The sequence below is a fragment of the Rhinolophus sinicus genome, chromosome X (genome assembly GCF_036562045.2).
Source record: "Rhinolophus sinicus isolate RSC01 chromosome X, ASM3656204v1, whole genome shotgun sequence".
Lineage (NCBI taxonomy): Eukaryota > Metazoa > Chordata > Mammalia > Chiroptera > Rhinolophidae > Rhinolophus > Rhinolophus sinicus.
Window position 1 is genome coordinate 10,134,965 of NC_133768.1, and position 23,757 is coordinate 10,158,721.

Below are 23,757 nucleotides of genomic sequence, written 5' to 3' on the forward strand. Positions count from 1 at the left end.
AGGGAACAGGAGTCAGAAATGTAAAAATGATAATATTGTGGCTGGAAGTGGAGTACAAGTGCTGTCCAATGGTGATTCCTTGGTGGCAAGAAGAGGGATGGAGTTTTAAGCATGAGGTGGTCTAATATCCCATTTTAAGTTGCTTGCTGTACTGCTGATGCAATAACACACACTGCCATTACCTAAAGCATTCACTAAAGTCTATTATAAAGAAAACCTTGAGTTGGGGGCAGTACTTGCATTAAAAAGGAAGCAGGACCACCCAATGCAGAAAACAGTGGCCATGAGCAGGGGTGAGTAGCATGTAGAGATCATGGATTCAGCAGAGCCAGGAGCGTTAAAAGGAAGGGACACTGGGCTTCCAAAATTATATGTGAATTTTTTACTTCAGCCTTATAAAGCAAGCTGGAAGTTCAGGGGACTTCCCCTGCTGACACTTGGTTTGTTCATGCAAATAGCATCGTTTCATAACCAATGTCACTATGTGTGTAAAAACTTTAGTATTTCTACCTCACTGCACTGAAGGACCAACCCCCACCCTTCCTTAGTGCTTTGAAAGCACTTTAAGCATATTTAAGTCTAACCTGTGTTACAAATATTTGTGTTACATATGTGTTTGTGTATGTGTATATATAATATATATTTTACTATGTGTGTGTCCATAGTTTTTTCTTTCCTGGAGTAGGATAAAAATTTCTCAAGGCAGAGACAATTTCTTCATTTATCTTTGTTACTCCAAAATCTCATGCAGTGCCTGGAAGACACTTAATGTTTGTCGAATGACTTACAGAGTCAGCTTGACTTGGCCCGTCTTCATTTCCCTCCCCTTCATCCCCAAGGACCTAGCCCCTAGCCCCTAGCCCCTGAAGGACCGAGGGCTTCTCCAGCTGGTCATGGCCAGGGCCACATAGCTCAAGCTGGAACTGTCTTGGCTGGCAGCTCCTTAAGGCTCGGGATTGTTGGATCCACCCCATTTGTTAATGCTCTTATAAAATAGATCCACAAATCATAGGCCTGTCTTTTACGGTCTTTGCTTCGGATGACCATCAACTCAAGTGATTTTCTTGGTTCTTCCTCTGGTTCATTTAGTCCCTCTCTTGCTGTCACTCCACCTTTATCCCTTCTTCCCCATAAGAACTTTCTTTAACACTTTTCTGTTCCTTTTGATCCCATTATGTCTTCTCCACTCTTGTTTAGTCTCTTTGTACATAATTCCTGGTCCAGTGAAAAAAATCCATCCCTAAGATCAGTATTCCTTCATTCATTAGTGTATGTAGCAAGTATTCGGCACCTACTATGTGCTGATGAAAAGTACAAAAAGCTTAGACCTGGTCCTTGCTTTTATGGAACTTACAATTTCATGAGGGATTCAAGCATTAATCAAAGAAATGCACAAATGGGTATATGATTGAAAACTGAACAAGAAGGAAACAAAAATTCTTCTATGAAAGCATATAAGGAATGAAGCTGACCTAGACTGGGAGGCTGGGCTAGGCTTCCTTGAGGAAACGAAATGTGAACTGAGCTATGAAGAATAACTAGGCACTAGGGAAGGAGAAAGAGAAGAGGATTCCAAGCAAAGGGAAGACTGTGTACTTAGGCCCTGCAGCAGGCAGGACAAAAGCATGACTAAGGAACTGAACAGTCAGTGTGGTCTAAACCCAGAAAGCAGGACAGAGAGGAAATAGGGGCCAGACGCCACTGGGTCTTGTCATCATGCTCAGGATTACTGTAAATGAGAAAGCTTGAATGTACCACAAAAGGGAGTACAGCTGGAACACACATGTAATTACTGAACAGTGCTACCGTGTTTCCCCGAAAATAAGACCTACCCCGAATATAAGCCCCAGTTAAGATCTCAGCCAGATGGAAACATTTAGTACATTATGATGATGTTCCAGAAGAAGATGACATTACTGTAACTGAATAAATGTAGATTGTTGTACATGAAAAAATAAGACATCCCCTGAAAATAAGCCCTAATGGAGCAAAAAATTAATATAAGACCGAGGCCTATTTACAGTACTTACTTTGGAAGGAAGAGTTACTAGAGAATAGAAACTCACTTTATGTATTTTGTATATAATTATGACAGATTCACTTTCCTCGTATGAAGGGAGATTCTAGAAAATTATTGTCTAACTTGCTCTAAAAGTGTTCTGTTGAGTTCTAGTGTTTTGGAAATGTTCAGTAGGAAAAAGGTTTAAAACCCACTTAACACTCCTTTAAGAGTCCAATTGAACTGAGCAGACTGTAAAATTATAGACTCTTGCAAAATGGAGACTACATGCTAATTGTCTATTGATCAAGGAAGAGCAAGAGAATTAAAATAAGCAAGGTATTAACATCTTTGCTAAAATAGTTTCTTTTCCTGATTGGAAGGTAATTGTAACAAAATTTTATATATGTATGACTATGGTATGGTTTAGTGAAAACCAGAGCTGGAAAATGAACAAACCCACATTCCCTGGTGACTTGCTCTGGACCAGTGATGACCAAGCTTTGTAAAGCAACCCTTCCACTTACAAAGATGTGTCAGGGAGGAAATCCTGGCTGAAAAATTTGATCATGTTAAAGCATATTTTGATTTCATAGCTTCTGCTGATTCTTTGTGTTGCTGGGGGTTAACAATGGGTGTCGGAGGCAATTTTATTTATGGCGTTGTCTAACTATGCAAAGTATGCCCCTAGAGCTTGTATGTAGGGAACAACGTTGTTCTGCTTAATAAAGTAAAAGTCTGTCACCATTGAGGGCAGGGAATATCCTTGTAAATTATTGCCTTTAGGAAAATGTTTTCCTTCCTTAATTTATCTGAAGTATATTGTCTACAGTCAACTTTGTTCATCCTTGGGAGACATGGTTTGTTCAAGATCTATTTTTATCTCATCCTAGTGGAGGGTGTCAACTGAGTGCCAAAGTCTGTCCATGCCAGACTGTTCCACTAAGGCTCTGTACCCTCCTGTGGTGTTATTTAAACTGAGAAAGTCAGATTTGATGAAACTTGTAGATTAGCGTATTTTATCTATGCTTACCTAGGTAGGAAATGGTGATGGATCATAAGAGTAAACCAAACCCTATGGATTAGGGAAGGGATTACCTTGGAAGTAAGGGTGGTTGAGATTCATACAATAAATAATTAAAGGAGGACTCTCTGAGGATGGAAGGAAGTAGTCTTATCTGAAGGTTCAACTGGAGAAGGATTTGTTTCCAAGCTCACATTCAGTCTCACATTTCACAATGAATGAGAAAACAGGAGAGAGATACTCAGACTCACCTCTCCTCTGAAAATAGAACCATCCTATCCCATGTCTGACCTTGCTGACTCTTAGATCCAATTCATTGTTGCCCAGATTTTGTCTGACTTTCAAGATCTGATGGTATTGCTCATCCATAAGGTGATGTTGCATACTAGTTACTTACATGGACTGTGCTGCCCACTGCTTGGTTCTTATCCCTTATTTCACCTCTTATTAGTTGGGCAAATTATTCACACTCTCTGTGAATGCTTATTGACTGTAAAATAGAATCATAATAGCAACTACTTCAATAAGTTGATGGAATGAAACAAGTCGCAATATGGAAAACACATAGAACTGGTACCTAGACTCAGTAAATGGGAGCTACTACTGTTGTTCTTTGAACAAGGATCGATTGGGTGTCTGTTATGTGTACAATTAAACAATCTCTTTCACAAACCTATTATTATAGGACCGCTTGCAAATTTCATCATGTGTTTCCCTATGTGACAATGCCATTGTCATGGCCTTAGTAATGCAGTGTTTGACTGTCTCACAATTTTATTTTCTTATAAAAAACTGACTCATCGCATCATAAAGTTCTATATTGATCTAAAATTACTGTAATTCATGCAATAGCACTTAATGGATGTGGTTCAGGCAATTTATTTTACCCCTCTTCAAAAAGAAAAAATAGGATCCATAATCCCTCATCTGTCATTAGGCGTGTAGTCAGCCTCTACAGAATGCCTGACCTGTAATGCAAAACCACTCACATCCATAGTGGTAGTCACCCCTTCTGCATTCTGACCATGAAATCCAACCTCATATTTATCCTTCATTTTCTGTCTCCCTTATATTTAAAACTACAGTCATGATAATGGTTCCGGTATGTTAAAACATTTAGTCATAGTAACCCCTAGGGCCTAAAGAAAGCTATGAAATCTGATGATTGTTACTCAGTTTGGGGATATATATAACTCCTGACATAGCACCTCACTGCTCAATCTGGTAGCTCTCAGATTACATTCTCTGCTATATTTTTGTCTTTGCTTTACAAAATCCTTCACCTATTGCATTTTTGCAAAGATCAGTTTAAAGCAGCTCTTCTCCAACTAATTAATGTGCACACAATCGCCTGGAAATCTAGTTGAAGTTCAGATTCTGCTTCAGTAGGTCTGGGTGGGACCCGAGATTCTGCATTTCTGAGAGCTCCCAGGTAATGCCCATGCTGCAGATCAAAGGACCACACTTTGAGTAGAAAGGATTTAAAGGACAGATGCCAGGAGCAGTTACAAAATCAAACGTGGATGAACCTCTTGAGAGATTGCAAACCACTCTCAACCGTGAAGTCAGTTCTCAACACTGAAATTCAATCCTGGCTACTTTGTGAGCACCACCTGTCATGGCGTTGCCTAAACAGAGGTGTCCTATGGGTGATGGACCCTGAGAAAGCGTGTTGGCCTCATCTATAATTAGCCTTTTAAAAGCAAAAGTTCTCTTCAAGCCAAAGAGGATTCGCCTCATATTTATGGTTGTAAAAATTGGGTTTTGTTGGGGGACGTGAGGGGAATAGAGAGAAATTATCATTGATCTTCTATTTATGCTCCGAAAAGATTATGCATCCTATCCCCCAGCTCTGATCTTGAGATTGTGTTTCCTGAGGGCATGTGTTTTGTTCACCTTTTGCCAAGAAGGACAAATGACCACAGATGGGCCTGGAGATGGCTCTGAGCTTTGATCTTCCAGAGCCTGTATTAAGCGCTTGAAAAAAATGCCCTACGAAATCAACGAGTTTAATAGTTTTGAAATGAACTCCTGAAAATGGGAAAGAGACAACTAGGGCACAGACATGATCAGCGTAGCCCCATCTCCATACGCTTTGAGAAGAAAATAGAACCCAGCTGTGGGGACAGAGCCAGGAGTACAGTTTCCAGGCTCTCGGCCTCACCTGGAAACGTGCTGGCTCAGGTAGTAAATGGCCATCAACTGTGATTGGATGGCCATCAGTTGTAACCAGTGAGCCATTAGCCAATAATATAACTGCCGTGGCTACGCTAGCAGCAAATGGGGGCTAGCAAGAAGATGGTGGCTGAGCTAGCAAGCGCGGATTGCAGTTAGCTCGGAGGATTGCAGTTAGCAAGTGAGGTTGGTTGCCAGAGAGAAGTGGGCAGCAGGTTGCAGATAGTGTGGCTCCTGCTTCCTGTGTCTCCAACCCAGCCGCCAGCGAGAATATAGTGGTATGGCTCCCCTATCTATGGCTCTGTGGGTGTTCCTTTTAGGCCTCACCTTGTCCTGTGTTCCTATGTGGGGAGCGGGACTAGAGACCCCACCTGACACCCTGCATGACACCAACTGTCTCTTTAGATCTGTGTCACAAGTTTGTGTGCATGTCCGAATCACTGATGCCTCAGTCCTAACCCCAGACTCCGTTGTCAGTGGTCTGGGGTGGACGCAGGTGGTTCTAATATGTAACCAAGGCTGAGAAACACTGTTCTCGACCAGTGAATCTCAAAATTGAGCAAGCATCCCAATGACCTGAGAGTCTCCTTAAAACAGATTCCTAGATCCTACCCCCAGAGTTCCTGATTCAGGAAGTTTGGAGTAAGCCTGAGAATTTGCATTTCTAATAAGTCACCAGGTGATACTGCTGCTGCTGCTGCTACTTTAGAACCATTGTTATAGATCAGAGGCCAGCCAGTTATAGCTCTGGGGCCAAATCCTGCCCTCCACCTGTTTTTGTAAATAAAGTTTTATTGGAACACAGCCTCACCCATTTGTTTACATAATACCTGCGGAAGGGTTGGGTCCTTGCAACAGAGACCATTAGGCTGGTAAGTCCTAAAACACTTACTATCTGGTCTTTTACGGAAAAAGTTTGCCAACCCTTGCTCTAGGTGCAAAGGGTTTTCCACAAGGAAACTACATTATCCGTCTTAATATTTTTACTCTATAGGGAGATGGGTTACGACAAGTATTGGTAGACAAGGGGAAATGGAATGGAAAGGGGAAGAGGAGCCAGGGAAAGGGATATATTTTACAATTTATCAAGCTATAGTACCATCCTCTCTCTCTTTAAAGAAACTCATAATTATAATATATTTGTTCAGCCCAGTGGTTCTCAAAGTGTGGTCCTTGCCTCACCGCATCACCATCGCATGGAACTTGCTGGAAATGTGAATTTTTAGTCCCAACTAAGACATACTGCTTTAGAAGCTCTGAGGGGGGAGCCCAGTAATCTGTTTGAAGAAGGTGATTCTGATAGACGCTCAAGCTTAAGAACCAGTAGCATAACACTCAGATTATAACGGACGTGCACTTCATTTAAATTATAATCACAAGACGAAAACCTTAGTATCACTTTGCTCTTCGAGTTAATTCAACTCTAACTTAAACTGGAGTATATCATTCTTTTATGGAAATATAAACAAATGGTATGACCTTTTGAAGGAATACTTTGGTTAATCCAAACAAGTTAAAGGAAGTTAATCCAGAAGTTAAAGGAAGTTAAAGGAAGGTACTAGTGAGAACAGTGTCTCAAATGTTAGGGTATCAACATCAGATGAAGGCTTTGTGACACACAGATTACTGGGCCCCAGCCAGAGTTCCTCATTCGGTAGGCTTGCCTGAGAACGGGCATTTCTAACAAGTTTTCAGGTGATGCTGACGCTGCTGGGGCAGAGACCACACTCTGAGAACCTCTGAGTTTAAGAATTATCTTGAGCATTCTGTAAAAGTGGACTTTCTGATGAGCTCTGAGGCTGAGAAGGAGTGTGAATGGGTATATAGTGGGTCTAGTGAAGACCAGGCCTTTTTCACAAATCTTTGTCAAAGAGTGGGAGCAGAAAAGAAAGGGTGAGATGTGACTGGGATTCGAGTCAGGGAGAAACTCCAGTTGCAAAAGTCTGTTTCTTCTTGCAGGTACTAGCTTGAAAGTCAGAGCTAGCAGCAGGAGGCAAATTATTCTCTTCTTTGGAAAGCTGTAATTAATGATGATCTGACATTGCTCAGACACTCAAGCTGACATGACTAGCTGTTTTAGATTTAAAAAAACAACTGTGAAGTAGGAGAAGTTAGAAGGAGCAAGCCCTGAGGTCTACAGCTTGGTGGCAATGAGAAATCAGACATTCTAAAAGTAGAATGCAAAAGTTCATACATGTAGAGATTGACAGCAAATGAGTCCAGCGAATGGAGACCTTGATGAACTCATATTTTTCCCATTCTCTTAATTGCTCCCTCTCCTTTGAACTTGCCACTCTATGACATAGAGAAAGCTTGTTAACAACAGGCTGTCTCTCAGCTCAGCTTTCCTTTGTGTTTCCTTCATTCTCAGCCATGCTCTTGGTGGCCCCATGCTTTCCCAGGCTTGTGTCTTCACAGCTCAGCAACCCCAGCCAAAAGACAGCTTCTCTTTCCCAAGAGCTGAGACTCAAGTCCAGGCATTGGTTTTGGTGGGATTGACTTTGGTCATTGCCCGTCCCCAAGTCATTCAATATGTTTGGAATACCCTGGGATTGTCCCTGGTCGCTTGGGATGGTGTCAACCTTACCCAAACCCCTTGGGCTGGGAGTGGCAAAGGAGTGGTCCCTAGAAGACAACCACGGGGAGTGGAAGCTGGGAAGTACGTGCGACCACAGAGGTCCACTTCAACCTCTCTTCACTGGGGAATGGGATGCCGCTGCTTTCTTGAGAGTCAGCAGCAAGGGGTTCCACGCTGGCCTTCGTTTTCAGGATCCTCAAGTTTGAGGCCAGTATGCAGAGGACTCTAAAAAAGAGCCTAGATATTTCTGTTCCTACTAGTGGAGAGCTAATAACAAGGTTTGGGAGCCACATAATAGTATAATGAAGTAATATATTTTGGAGGAATTAATTGAATTCGTTTTATAAGAAAGCTTAAAAAGTAGGGAAACCATTTAAGGGACTACCGAAACAGGTCAGAAGTAGGGTGCTATGGAAAAGGGCTATGATGCTCACGGGAGGAAACGTACTTGGCAGAGACAATCTTTTAACTCGAGGAAGTTGGTAGACATGTTAGAGGTAGATGTCAACCCCATGTATTCACTCCTCTGAGCTGGAGTTGAGATGCTTCACGTTTGGATCTTTCTGGCTTGGCTGCGAGAGCCACCACTCAACCAACTTCTGCTCCTCAGCCTCCCATGGGCACTTTTACTCCCTTACACCCCCAAACTCCTGTCCCCTCTTCCTGCATCTTGGTCTCGGCTCAACCTGCATCACCAATTTGTGCTTCTGTTCCATTTCTGCCTTGCAGGGTTGTTTACCTTATTTTAAAAAGGTCTTTAGATTTTTTAAATTTTACTTTTGTATTAAGTTAATGTGAAATGTTTGGAACTGAAGAGTCCTCAAGCTACAAACTTACAGTGCCATCTTGACCAAAAGTCTGCCCACTTCTCCTCTCAAAAATTTCCCAAGCATTTCATACGTTCCAATCCTGCTTGCCCAATGTTGCTTTTTTGTCCCTTTCAATCGCAAAGGGAAAAGCAGAGGAACTATATGCATTTTACTTTATAAAAAAATACAGCTGGACAACTTATTTTATACATATAAATTTTTTAAAATACCATGATTAGAACCAGAGCTGTAACAGATCATGGTAAAGTAATTTTCAAAGCATACTCTATAATTGTGAATAATTGTGCTGACAGTGAAATAAGGAGGACATGGAAAATTTTACTACAAATATGAAAAGCTTATGATTTCCATTAGTAGAGGAATGAAAGCAGGGTAGTATGTCCTGGGAGGGGAGGGACAAGTGCCAATCAATATCACTATTGAGTTTGTTTCTTTTATCATCATTCAATAGTGGGTCTCACTATGCAATTTACAGATGTATACTGAAAGGCACATGGTCCCATATCTGCCGGCCACGCTCAACTGTTGTCCCATTGCACCCCTATTAGTGCCTTTGTCTTTTGCTGTCTGGTTCCACAAGATGACTGTGTGGGTGAGCCGAAATGGAGGAAAAAACTGGATAGGTTATATCGTGGGTGTACTTTTGCAAATGTGGTATTTCAGCAGCCTGGAGAATTACCAAGGCAAAAAGGATGATTCTGCAGGCAAATTTAATTACTTTTACAGACTGAGCAATTCCAAATTCCAAGTGTCAGATGAGGTTCTTATCTACTTTCTCAGGTGTTTAAACAGGATACTTTCACTTGGAAATCTTAGCTTAGAGGAAAGAATTAGAGCTGATTTAGAGTTTCTTTTTCTTTTTTTTAATTACAGAGGTACTTAAAAAATATTTAAAACAGTGTTTTAGAAATTATAAAATGCAAGCCCTCTGCTTGTTGAACACATCCTTCATCTTATGGTGTACCTTGTTAAAAGAGCTTTCAGTCCATTTTCTGAGGTGTGATCACAAAATACGGTGAATGTTTAAACTTTTAAAAAAAAATTTATTACAATAAAAGACACATTGCCATTAATCCCCCTCAAAATACCCCCCCCTCACTTCGAACACACTTATCCCATCATTCTTGCCACTTTCTAAAGCAGTTCTGGAAGTCCTCTTTCATGAGTGTCTTTAGTTGCACTGTCATGGCTGCCTCGATGTCCTGAATCATTTTGACTTTGAGGAAGAGCCAGAAGTCGTGTGGTGCCAGATCCGGTGAATACGGTGGATGAGGACATCCTGTAATGTTTTTATTTGACAGAAATTGCCATGTACCAGAAGCTATGTGTGACACAGAGCATTGTCATGATGGAAGATGATGATTTACATCACACTTTAAAACATACCTTCTCTCAACCGTAGCTCACACCCGACTGCACCGAACAAGATGAAACTTGTCACACACTGTTACTAAGGTTGGGATGTGCTGCTTCTCGTATTGAAGATCCCTGCCTTTCTGTTGGATGGCACTCAGCAGCAACATTCACTGTATTTTATTTTTTTATCACACCTTGTATATCTATATCTGTAATTATATCTGTAACTATAGCAGTAGTTCTCAGCCAGAGGTGATGCTGCACCCCCAGAAGACACTTTGGAATATCTGGAGACATTTTGGGCTGTCACAGTGGGACAAAGGGAGAGATGCTACTGGCATCTAGTGGGTCGAGGCCAGGGGCGCTGCTAAACATCTTGCAATGTACAATATCGCCCTACCACAAAGAATTTTCCTGCCCAAAATGTCAAGAGTGCCATGGTTGAGAAACCTGAATCTACAGATTTAATTCATATAGGAAAACTTTAAATAGGAAACGATTAAAGCACCATTATTTCCTAGACGTTCATATGGGGAATCTACCTACTAATGATCTAGTATTATTTTCTTTTTCTTTGTAAAAGTCTTTAAATCATTTTTAGAGCAGAGATTGGAATACATTTACTCCCAGTTCTACTTAGTCATTTAGGCAGAGAAGGTCACCTTGGGGATTTGGCCAGGTTGTTCCTAAATTGGGGAGAATCAAGACAACAGACCTCAGGTTTGGGGACCCACAGGGACTTGGATGAATGTCCCCATGCTATAACTGGAGAGTCACAGCTTGAGTGCCGCTGGGGTTTGGGGGCTCCTGGCTGGGACTAGACAGGATCTGAGGCACAATGAGCGCATAATGAACCTTGCCTCCTTGATGGCTCGAAAAAGCCAGCAGTCCCATTTTTACCTACCTCCCACACCTCCAGGGGACATGATGATTTGGGTCCATTTTTCCCCCCTTTATGCTTATTTTGATGGTCACTTGAATCAAAATGTCAGGAGGTGGGTAAAGCAGGAAGTTTGAAGGCAGTAGACCCTAAAGGTTTTTTCCTTAGGCTCCAGACTCCATAGCGTGCATTCTAGTGCAGAAATTCTAGCCCCAGCCTGGCCTTGGAAGGGAGAAGTCTCTTTCAGCCCCAATTCATGAGTATAAACAGCGGCCACTACGCCACTGCCAACAGGATGGCTGCAACACAGAGACTGGACAGGCAAGTCTGTCCCTTGAGGAAGAAGAAACAAGCTTTCCATGCACACCAGAGGAAAAGGGGAGATTTGACAAGGCCTGAATGACTCCTGTCCACACGTGGGACCCTCAGTTAGGTTTCCTACAGTTTGTGTCACACAAGCCTTGAGGGCTCAGTGATGAGCGCCTTCTGGGAGTGACTCCATAAGGAGGTGCTGGCCGAACCATAAACCCGCCAACACGTGCCACTTTTACCAGCTCTGCAGGGTCGTCTCCAGTCCACTGAGATGAATTGTCTAGGCAGATTCCATTCAGAGGAAAGGAATTAGAGACCTGGCTGGGAGTTTGAATGCCCTGGGTTAGGAATAGTCATGGCAGAGCTGTAGGTCTGAACTGGTCTTAAATACCCAACTGCAGAGATTCTTAGTGATGGGTAAGAAAATTCTGAGGGGGGTTTATGGGTATGATAGGTTTTTTTTCTCTTCCTTCTTTCCTCCTTTCCACCCTTTCTCCCTCTCTCTTCCTCCTCTCTCCCTCCCTCCCTTCCTTCTTCCAGAGAATAATATCATTGAAAAAAACTTTAAACTTCTTAGGAAACTAGTTATAGAGAAGAACATATATGCAGAATGAGAAAATTTCAGTATGTACCATTCTAAAGCATGGAGAGTATTAAGGAGCAAGACATAGAAGAATCAAGTTTAAGGTCATTCATGGGTATTTTGAAAATTGTGTTATATAAATAACATGTTTCATAATACACTTCTGGTTTCAAAATATATTAAATCATTAATTAGCATTTTGTCACCAATAGATTTTTATTAAGCATTTAATGGAGGCCTAGCAATTTGCCAGACACAGTGTATATTTATTCTAGACAAGTACATGTGAAAATCCTTTCTGTGATCTTTATCAAATGCCATGATTTGTCACTCCACATGAAATCTAAATATTCTTTATCCTGAGTTTAAGTTTTGTCATTGAAAACAGATATATGGTTCAAGTGATAAAAATCAGAGCTTTGAGTCAGGAGTTCCAGCTTTGATTCCAAATTCCATTGTTAGCTTGCACTAGCAAGGAACTGCATTTTCTTGGAACAAAGACATCCAAATTTTACCCCAAGGTAGGTGTCACTCATGACACCTTTCTCCCAGCTCAGGCAGAGCGATTATCTTGAGAAGGAAGAAAGACCGTGTCATGCCTCTGCTCAGAAACCTCCGGTGGCTCCCATTTCCCTCGTAGTTAATTTTCCATCTCTGTTCCCTCTCTCCTCCGGGCCTTTGCACCTGCTATTTCTTCTACCTGGAAGGCCTGTCCTGCCTCGTCAGACAGGGCTCACTCTCAGCTCCAGCATCACTCATCAAAGGCCTTTGCCAATCGCCTTCCTGAGCAGCTGCTCCCCACTGCCACAACTCCCCCTATGCTCCTGTCCCTGAAATTGTTTCCCCACATCACTCACAACTCACCCGATGCACTTGCTTTATTTACTGCTCATTATCTGTCTGCCCCACTCGAAGGAAAGTTCCATGAGGGCAAGAATTTTGACCTGTTATGCACAGCTGTATCCCCAATGCCCAGCACTGCCTGGTACAAATATTTGTATAATGAATAAAAACCACACCACTTCAATAAATGCTTGTTTTTCTACCTCACTGAAAGTACAGGTAGACACAATCATAAGACATGCTAAGCATTTCTTTATATCCAATTTCACATTAAACACATCTAGTTAAGATTCTTTGAGCAAGTTGCTAATCACAAAATATTTTCAATAATAGGTTAATACCTGCAGCACGCAGAAAAGTGCAACCAGATGTCTTAAATATATGCAACTAACCACAGATATATCTAAATAAACTTTATATTTGAAAAGTCAAGTTTTACCACCAAGCAATCCATTCTCTTTGAGCTGTGGGCAATGGTTTGCCAGCCTGTTGGAAAAAGGGCCAAATATCAGTTAATCTCTCAATTTTTCTTTCTCTTTCTTTCTGTCTGCCAAAATCACTAACAGCAGGTCTCCTATTTTTGTATGTGACTACCTGTTTGAATGTTGAAGATAACGTATAGACCAGCACTGTCTAGGAGAAACATAATGTGAGCTACATTGAAAATGTCTAGTAGCGCAATAAAAAATGTAGAAGGAAACAGGTGGAAATGATAGAATTTAAATAATATATTTTATTTACCCCAGTATACCCAAAATATTACTTCAACAAGTAATCAACCTTTAAAAGATTAACGAGATATTTGACAACTGTTTTCTATACTAAGTCTCTAAAATCCAGTGTGTATTTGACACTTAAGAGTGCATCTCAATTTGGATACATTTCAAGTGCTCAATAGCACATGGGGCTAATGACCACTGTTATGAATGGAATGTTTGTGTCCCCCCAAAATTCATCACTTGAAATCCTACCTGCCAATGTGATGATATTAGAAGGTGGGGCCTTTGGGGGTGAGTAGGATTAGATGAGGGTAGAATCCTCATGAGTGGGATTTGGGCCCTTCTAAAAGTCACAAAAGAACTTACTGCTCTGTGTTCTCTGCCATGTAAAGATACAAGAAGACAGCAGGCTATGAACCAGGAAAGAGCCCTCACCAGACACTGAATCTGCCAGCGCCTTGATCTTGGACTTCCAGCCTCCAGAACTGTGAGCAATACGTTTGTTATTTACGCCTCTTGATCTATAGTATTTTGTTACAGCACCTGAACTGACTAAGACAGTTATCGTGTTGGGCAGTGCAGAGATAAGCTTTCTATTGAAATGTCTCGATGTCCCATGTTAATAATGTTTCTACTTATTCAGTCAATCAAAACAAATGTTTGAGTGTCTACCATGTGTCAGGAGCTGTTCTAGGCTCACGGATACAGCCGTGAGCAAAGCAGACAAACTTCCCTTGCTGTCCAGAAGTTACATTGTAGTCATGAACAGAGGGCGTGGTAACAGGATTATACCAAGGAAGGTGACGGGTAGTGCCATGGAGGGGGTGATAGGGAGAGCCTGGGTTGTGGGGGAGGGTTGAAGGAGTAAGAGGATGATTTTAGAAGGCTTCACTGAGACAGTGGCACCTGAGCAGCCTGAGGGAGGTTAAGGAGGAAGGCATGGGGATAGCTTGTGGAAGAGGACTCTAGAAAAGGGAAGAATGGGGACAAAAGACATCCTTGGAGTGTCCACGGTCCTGCAAGAGGGCCACTGGGGCTGGAGTGGGGAGAGCAAAAGGCAGTAGGGGAGGGAAAGGGAGCATCATCTGAATTTGGTGAGACTTTGCCTTTCCCTGAATGAGCTTAAGGGTTTTAAATGGAAGGGTAATAAGACCTACATTGCACCAGCACCTTCTGGCCGAGCCCATACATTTGCTGCAAATCCTGGCGCTTTCTCTTCTCCCCGATATTTATTTCTGCACATAGCCCGAGGTATGTGGCACTAGAACGCACTGTTGAAATGTGAAATGCAGTTGCTTTCTTCAACGTGCCCCTCTTCCTATTAGCTGTTCTGCACCTCTTTCTTTGCCCATTCACTACGTACAAGGACAGAGGAAGTGTACATTTAGCTCTCAGGAAAGCTGCCATGTGGGAGGGAAAAGGTCAGTTTCTGGGCAGTGTCTTCCCCAAAGCAGACGCCTGTGGAAATAAAGCAAACGCCCTCCCAATAGGGCATTTCATTTGTTCAGATTGAAACATCTCCTGGCTGGAATGAAGACATCAGCGATCAGAGACCTGGCTCTGAGACACGGAGACCAGAAGAAAGGCCCTCTAGGCACGTGCTGTTCAAAGTGTGGTCCCGGACCAGCAGCATCAGCACCAACTGCAGAATCTCCGGCCCCAAACTAGATGTGCTGGGTCAGAATCTCATTTTAACAAGATCTGCAGGTGATATGTCCACACAGTAAAGTTTGAAAGTGCTGCTCTGGGCCTTTTAGTTCTTGATTCTCTCTGAATTTCTCCACAATAATAGTCTTATAATGGTTTAAAACAGCAATAGCCATTTATTATTTTTCATAATTATGATGTTTGACTGGACTCCACTGAGTGATTCTTCTGCTCCCATGGAGTCACCCAGGGCTGTGGTCATCTAGAGGCTTGATTGGACTGGAATGACCACGATGGCTCGTGTACATGGCTGGCAGTGGCACAGGGATCATTCTGTCCCATGTTTTGTGAGCTAAGGATATAGCCATCTGGGGGTCTGACTGGGCTGGCACACCCAGATGGCTCCCTCACATGGCTGCGAGTCAGTGCTGGCTGCCAGCTGGGGCTTTCGACGGGAGAGCCTCAGTTCTCTGTGTGGAGTCTCCATGTGGCTTGTCTTTCCCCGAGCATGGCGGCTTGGTTCCAGGAGGGAGCTTTCTGAGGGATGAAGGTGCTTAAGGCCCAGCTTTGGAAGTTAGCCAGTGAGACTTTGCTCCATCCTATTGGTCAAAGCGTGTGACAAGGCCAAACTAGATTCAAGGGGAGAGGAAAAGACTTCATTTCTAAATGGGAGGAGTGGGAAGGAATTTGCAGCCATCTTTAATCCATCCCCAAAGACAATAACTGACATTTATTGAGCAATTGTCATGTAAATACTATTATCCAGGATTATCCAATTTCATTAATTTTGAAATGCACCTTTTTGTGTGTGTGCTTTTTATAGATCCATAGAAAGTTGTTAAGCTAGTACAGGAAGGTCCTGTGTATCCTTACCCAGTTTTCTCCAATGGTTAAACCATACATAATTTTAGTACAACATCAAAGCCAAGAATCTGACATTGGTACAGTGGTGAGTATGGTTCTATGTCATTTTAAAAGGTGTAACTGACATTTATTGGGTGATTACCATGTAAGTACTATTACCACATTTCACAATTCTAAGATGCACATTCTTTCATATCTATCATATTTATCTTCTCAGAAATGAGAATGTATCTTATAATCAAACACATTGTCATGCAGGGTGTCATGCGGGGTGTCTGGTCCCTCTCCCCACATAGGAACACAGGATATGGTGAGGCCAAAAAGGAACACCCACAGAGCCATAGATGGGGGAGTCATACCACCTCCCAGCTGGTGGCTGGGTTGGAGACACAGGAAGCAGGAGCCACATGATCCACAACCCGCCATCCACTTTTCTGCCAACCAACCTCACTTGCTAACTGCAATCCACCGTGCTAACTGCAATTTGCCTCTCGGCAATCCGCAATCCATAATCCTGGCTTGCTAGCTCAGCCATCGTCTTCTTGCTAGCCCCCATTTGCTGCTAGTGTAGCCACAGCAGTTATATTAGTGGTCAATGACTCACTGGTTATAGCTGACGGCCAACTAGCCACAGCTGATGGCCATCCAATCACAGTTGATGGCCATTTACTACCCGAGTGAGCACCTTTCCACGTGAGGGCGAGAGGCTGGAAACTGCACTCCTGGCTCTGTCCCCACATACATCTTACAATTAGAAGCATCATTTTTCTTAGTGGTACATAAAATAATGGTGTGCTCTACAATATCTGTATATATAATGTCTTAGTTTCAATCAAATATTGTATTAGCCCATTTTACAGATAAAGAAACTGAGGTACAGAGTGGTTAAGAAATGTGACCAAGGTCACACAGTGAGTAGGGTTAGTGATGGGAACACAGAGACAGAATTCAAACCCAGGCACCCTGATCCTTAGAGCCAACATGCTTCACCTATACTCTCTTGGAAGGTAACATAAGACCTAGCCAGACAATAAGCTCTAATGTGTCTTTTGGAACAAAAATTAATATAAGACCCGGTCTTATGTAATATAAGACCGGGTCTTATATAATATAATATGATATGATATAATATAATATAATATAATATAATATAATATAATATAATATAATATAATATAATATGATATGATATAATACCGGGTCTTATTTTAATTTTTGCTCCAAAAGACGATTTAGAGCTGACTGTCCGGCTACGTCTTATTTTCAGGGAAAGACGGTAGTTACAAAAAGGTTAAATATAGCATCTTATATTTTTAGCAAGCCATCAGTGGGGGTTAGTGCAAAGTATTTAAGAGACAAGTCAACCCTTATTGTCTGGATCCAGATCTAGCGTACTACCGTACACTGCATTACTTACACAGAGTTAGCATTCCGTGCATTCTGTGGATATACCTTTCCTGATCACAAAACTATATGAATTAGAAAGTTCACAGGAGCAACAAGCTCAATAGCTATGTGACTGTAAACTCTAAGCAGCAGTGTGCTGCACGTTTTTGTGGCTGCTTGTTGAGCAACAGACTCTTACCTCGTTTGCTTTCTGGTGCAATGAAACTTCTTTCTTTAGTAGAACACATTCATCTGTGTATTAAATCAGTCTTCTGCAGGGATTAAAAATTCAAGAGGGAAAAATGAAATAAAGAAAATGAGGAAAAAAAAGAAACTGGAAAGGAGGTGATTAGTTTGATTTTCACATGTGATGGAAATAATGCAAGTTCTGGAGACAAAGAGACCACCTATGGGTTGAAAAAAAAATTTTTTTAATTATAAAGCTGTTTCAACCACTTCTTACAGATGATGCCCTCCCCCCTTTCTAAGCACCAGAAAATTATAAAAACAAAATCTGTTCATTCGTAGGTTGGAGCTAAAAATGATGCTTACTACATAAACCACTACCAAGAAAAGAGGAAATTAGTTTAACCAGATGGGATATACACAAAAATAATTACAGCTCATAAGTTTAAACTTTGCTCCCTGGGAAGCTCTTTGAAATCCTGATCTCTAACTTGGGGCTAACAAACAAAAATCACTTCTCTTGGTCATTTAAGAACGCAGAGTTTGGATACCAGTTACCTTGCATTCTAAATTCGACAGACCTACTTGGTTCAAAGTATACTCGTTCTTCTTTCATCATTCTTTCTTTGATATGAGCTATTATGTAGGTCAGAAATGTAGCAAAATCCAGAAAGATTTAGGTGTATTGAAAGGTAAAGGCTGTTATCTAGACCAAGTGGGAATTTGTTGATTCGACTAATCATTTCTGTATAATCAGTTATATCCTGTCTAGGCTGTGTGGTCACATAGTATACTCGAAGCAAGCAAGAAAGATTTTATCAACTTAGCCAAATAAAGAGGGGCCAAATACACAGGACTTTGCGTATAGTCAAGGCTCAGTTTGTAGAACTTGAAATACAGAAGAAGGTGTCAGAGGAAAATAGAATAGCTATCATTTGTCTAACACTTAACTCAAAGCCACATCATCTCATTGAATTTGTACCATAACCCCCTGAGGTAAATACCATCATTCCCATTTCACAGGTGAGGAACTTTTAGAAAGGTTAAGTCATTTATCCAAGGCCACACAGCGAATAAAAGGCAGGTCAGGCGCCAAAGCATTCTATCATATGTGGCTCATTATATATGAGGTCGGACCATTAAATTCGCGAACTCATCCTAGAAAAAGTGCTACACACCTCATTGCTGAATATCACTACAGTCACCTTCAAAGTACTCCCCTTGGGAAGCTATGCAGCGACGCCAAAATCTAGTCCACCCTTCAAAGCAATTGTGGAACTCTTTTTCTGGAATGGCCATCAAAACTTGTCATATTACCCTTGATGTCCTGAATCTCATCAAAATGTCTGCCTTTCAATATTTCCTTTCTTTTCGGGTAAAGAAAGAAGTCTTTGGGGGCCAGATCAGGTGAGTAGGGAGGGTGTTCCAATACAGTTATTTGTTTACTGGCTAAAAACTCCCTCACAGACAGTGCCGTGTGAGCTGGTGCATTGTCGTGATGCAAGAGCCATGAATTCTTGGCAAAAAGTTCAGGTCATTTTTGTCTTTTTCACGCAGCCTTTTCAGCACTTCCAAATAGTAAACTTGATTAACTGTCTGTCCAGTCGGTACAAATTCATAATGAATAATCCCATTGGATATCAAAAAAGGTTAGCAACATTATTGCAACAAGTTCGTAAACTTGTCAGACCTTGTATGTATTTCTGTTTTAAACGTGTAAATACAAATTTCAAAACATATCTGGCCTCAGTAATTTTGAGTAAGGGATTGTGGGCCTGTATTTTATTAAGATTCCCATTTATATTTTTTGTATTTCAGCAATTAGATTTCAGTGAGGTAGAAAATCCAGCCAGAAAATAACAGTCCATTTGCTGCACCTGGGACAGATAACTGTGGTGTTTTTGCAGAACTTGTCTAGTGGAGTTAATTGTATAAAGGCAGTCCTCACCCACACAGACCAATATATATATATATATATATATATATATATATATATATATTTTTTTTTTTTTTATTTTAGAAAGGCAATAGAGTGTATATAGTGTCTGTTATTGAGTCCCTCAGTAGGGTCAGGGTTAGCTGGCCTATAACCTATAATCAAACACATTGATATTTCTGCAGTGCAATGTATGAATATTTACCCTAAATGGGAAAAAGACTGTAAGTAGTCTGCAGATAATCGAAGTCAAATTTTGCTAATAAATCTGATGAAAAAAACTTTGAATTTTCACAGAGGTTAGATCATGGAATTATATAATACATAAAGAATTGTGGACCTGTATATTACATACTCTTTACTGTAAGAATAGAATTTTGAGGGACCCCAGTCACTGGCTCCAGAAAGTTCTTCCTTTTCCTGTAAATGTGTGGCATACTGGGCTTCTGCTCTATGGGACCCCTTCCCCAGTGTGTTCATCTCAACCATGCACCATCTTCTGTGAGTTCATGGGAGCTTGAGGTGGAGGGACTGTATGAAATCAGCTTGTTATCTTTCTGAAGTTTCCCTCCCAATAACGCCGATTGGATATTTATACCTTATAGTGCTAGTGGTGTTTGTGGCTGTGTCCCCTCCACACATGTCAGCTAGAAAGAACCCTTAAGTTCATCCAGTCTAATTCCCTGTGATAGCAGCCTCCAAGATGCCCCGACGGTCCCTACCTCCTGGTATTAACATCCTAGTATAGTGCCCTCCCACAGAATACAAGAAAAAGCATAAGTCACTGCAGAGATCAAGTCATAAAAGACACTATGGCTTCGATCTCTCTCAATCCCCTTCCCCCCCCTCACTGTCTTCTTCCCTTCCCCCCCCATCATTAGTTCTGGGTCACTAGCTCTGAGGGAAGTCATGAGGACACTCAAGCTGTCCTATGAAGGGCCCAGGTGGTGAGGAACTGAGGCCTCCTGTCCACAACCATGTGAGTGTACCACCTTAGAAGCAGCTGCAGTCAAGCCTTCAGATGACTGCAGCGCAGCTGATACCCTGACTGCAGCCTAATGAGAGACCTTGAGCCAGAACCTTTAGCTAAGCTGCTCCCCAATTCCCGATCCACAGAAACTGTGAGATAATGTCTGTTGTTGTAAGCCACTAAATTCTGACAGCATTTTGTTATACAATACATAACTAATACATTCGCCCATTTCACAGATGAGGAGATTGAGTCCTAGAGACATAAGGAGATGCTCCAAGACCCCTCCAGTCCTATGACTTCAAGAGCCAGCTCAGCTCATTCTGCTTATGTGGAATGGGTAGGACGTCTCTAATTTTTTATGATCTTGGGTGCCATTTCCCAGAATCTTCTTTTTTCTCCCAAAGAAACTAGAAGCCCCTGAAAATCTGGCCATTAACTCAGCTGTGAAAAGGAAGGTGGGCACAGATGTCCTTGTTCTGCAGGGAGTCTGCCCACTTGCTGAATTTCCCCCAATACCCTTCTTTTGTGGGTTTGTTTTCTAGGGGTTTTTTTTCCTGTAAGGGGAAACTTTCTAGATTGCAGTTGTTAAGTCAGGGAAAATGAGAAAGCATTTCACCCCCTTCCTTTCCTTGGTGTTGAAGACTATGTTCTTAATAAACTGTCCACTCTTCAAAGATTTTATCTGAGCATTGGCTCTGGCCTAGCCCGTGAGATTGCATCAGACAGCAAAGCCACAGCTGTCACCCTAGTTTTGTTACTGGATGAGTGATTCCATTCCCTGCTCTAATGCTGAGTGTCTTCTCTCAGCAGCTGCAGTTTACATACAGGATGCATTTCCTGTCTGAAGCCCCTGTCTGCCTCTCATATCTCCATAAGCCATATGCTTATATGTTTTAAGCACAGATGGAGACATTAGTCATGTAATTCATCATATGGGAAAATTCAGAGGCTGGCTATTTTATTTCAGTATAAGTATTAATTTCTACCTTTGTTTGGTACTGGTAGAAGCATCCAAAAATGTCAATGTACACTATCTACCCTGACTTAAATTGTACTGGATTCTTTAAGGTTAAAATGTGGCCTGACGCATCCAGAAATTATAGAAAGCCTAGTATGGTAGATTTATTGCAATCATGGCCCCAGCTCTTCACCCCTTCACGTATCCTCACTCTTCGGCCTGTGGCTTTGCAGAGCCTCTCTCTAAACATGCAGTGTCTATTCCCAGTCCCTTGAATCTAGGCTGGCCTTGTAACTTGCTTTGGCCAATAGAATGTGGCAGAAGTGACTGTGGCATTTCCAAGCTTTGGCCTCAAGAGATCTTGGAGCTTCGGTTCCCTTTCTTGGGACATTGCATCTACCACATGAACGTGCGTAGGCTAGCTGATGATCAGCTGCCAGCCAGCCAACCCCCAGACATATGAGGAAGCCCAGCCAAGATCAGCAGAGCCACCAACTTGACCTACGTCCAACCAGAAATGCGTGCAGAAGCACAGCAAAAATAAAGAACCACCCAGTCACCCCGTAGACTCAAGCAGTAATAAATGGTTGTTTTTTAAGCCACTGAGTTTTGGGGTAATTGTTATGCAGCATTATTTGTGGCAAGAAATAACTGATGCACGAGGGTGGGCGGTTAGCTCAGTTGGTTAGAGCGTGGTGCTGATAACACCAAGGTTGCCTGTTCGATCCCTGCATGGGCCACTGTGAGCTGCGCCCTCCTTAAAAAAAAAAAAAAAAGGAAGGAAGAAAAAATTGATGCACATAGGCCAGTTTTCTGGTATTATGTGGCATGCTTCGACCCTAGGCAGGAGTGAGGCTATGAGAGGTTTGCAGAGAGAGCTTTGTCATGACCTCTCAGGGCATAAGCCTGACTGAGAGTCTGAGACTCCAATAGAAGGCAGGGCCTTGGGGACCACCCATCAGTGTGCAGACCTCCAGAATACTGTCCTGTTTCCAACGCAGTACTACTACTACCCTTGACTGGGTGTAGTGTCCTTCTTCCAGCGTCCAGTCACACTGATTAACATTTCTGGGGTAAACATCTTCTACCCTCTGCCGGGATCTAACTACATCTTACAGAGATGTTTAACAAATCTGCCAGCTTTCTGGTGTACCTGCCTCCTGTTTCAGAGGTACCTGGTTCCACCAATTCCTGAACATTTGGTGTGAAGGGTGTGTGTGTGTGTGTGTGTGTGTGTGTGTGTGTGTGTGTGTGTGTGTGGTGGGAGGTGGCGGGGGGCTCTTGTTCTGGCTTGAGTTGGTTTTCAGCTTTCCCTACTGTCAGCTTGGAGTTCTCTGGTCAGATGAGGCAAAAGTCTGAAGACAGAACAAATGCTCAGGCTTCCTTCCTGGAAAGGGCTGGACATCTACATAAGGCAGGGAAGGGGGAGCCTGGGCCATGCGTGGGCTTCTCAAGGTCATGGGCAACGATGATCCAGGACAAAAGAGGATTGATTAAAGACAAGTAAGGGATAGTAGAGAAAATAGCCATAGAAGAGATATTTAGAGTCTTTAAATTTAGCTTCAGCAGCATTTTCAGTGACTAGCAAAAACAAAAATGCTAAATTGAAATTTATAAACAAGGACATGCTTTCATGAAACCTCTCAACCATTTACAGCTCATATCTTCCCAATTCTGTCCCAATGGCCTAAAGTTCACTTACACCCTAAAACTATCAATGTGTACTTTGTGGCCTAAGTTTTTCCAAAAGTTGAGTTTTCATATCATTGGTCATGTAGAAACTATTACATACTTAGTATTTTTATTAACTATTATGCTTGTTTGTGCTTTTCTGGGTTTTTCTTCAATACTGTTTCCTGAGTGCTGTCCAAAGAAACAAAAAGGAGAAAAATGTTCATGGTCACTGCTAAGTACAAACAATTCCATAACTTTCTTCCTCTTGTCGTTCTTCCCCTAGCTTCTTTTCCCACTGGATCTGGTTCCTCAAATAATCATTTAAAAATAAATGTTACATGAAGAGAAAAATACATCCTACACTAAGATGACCAGACCACTTCTTGCAAATATCCATCAAAGGAGAGACAAATTATTTGGGGTCAATTACACAGCGCCATTATAATAGATGCTTTGTTATATTCTACAGATTTTCGTTTAGTTGTCTAGGGGCTGCTGCTAAGAGATCCATGCCGCAAGGTCTCATGGGACTTCCCCCCAATCTCTCCCTCTATCCAATATCCTCTGAACCTCATTGCAGTGTTTGTTTGCACTGTTTTCTTAAATAGGTAGAAATGTCGTTTTCCTGATCATTTTGCTTTTGCACATTTGGCAAGTACTGTCTTGCCTTCCTCGGTGATCCTGTATCTGGGTCTTCCCTTAATTTGTAACCAGAACTGACATTTTATTTGTCCTTCTAAATTCTAACCCCTTTTCAGAATGTAGGCTACTGCATGATTTATTTAGTACTTTTTAAAATTGAGGTATAATTTACATATAACATTATATTAGTTT

The 23,757-nt window shown here is 41.8% G+C and overlaps 1 long non-coding RNA gene across 1 annotated transcript in view; it reads left to right on the forward strand.

Moving 5' to 3' along the window:
* The window catches only part of LOC109454989 (glutamine synthetase), a 96,503-nt gene that overhangs the window by 65,206 nt on the left and 7,540 nt on the right, over positions 1-23,757 (forward strand). Inside the window, exon 7 of the long non-coding RNA XR_012493335.1 lies at positions 13,692-13,786. This is a non-coding gene — a long non-coding RNA (glutamine synthetase). The remainder of the gene's footprint in view (positions 1-13,691; positions 13,787-23,757) is intronic.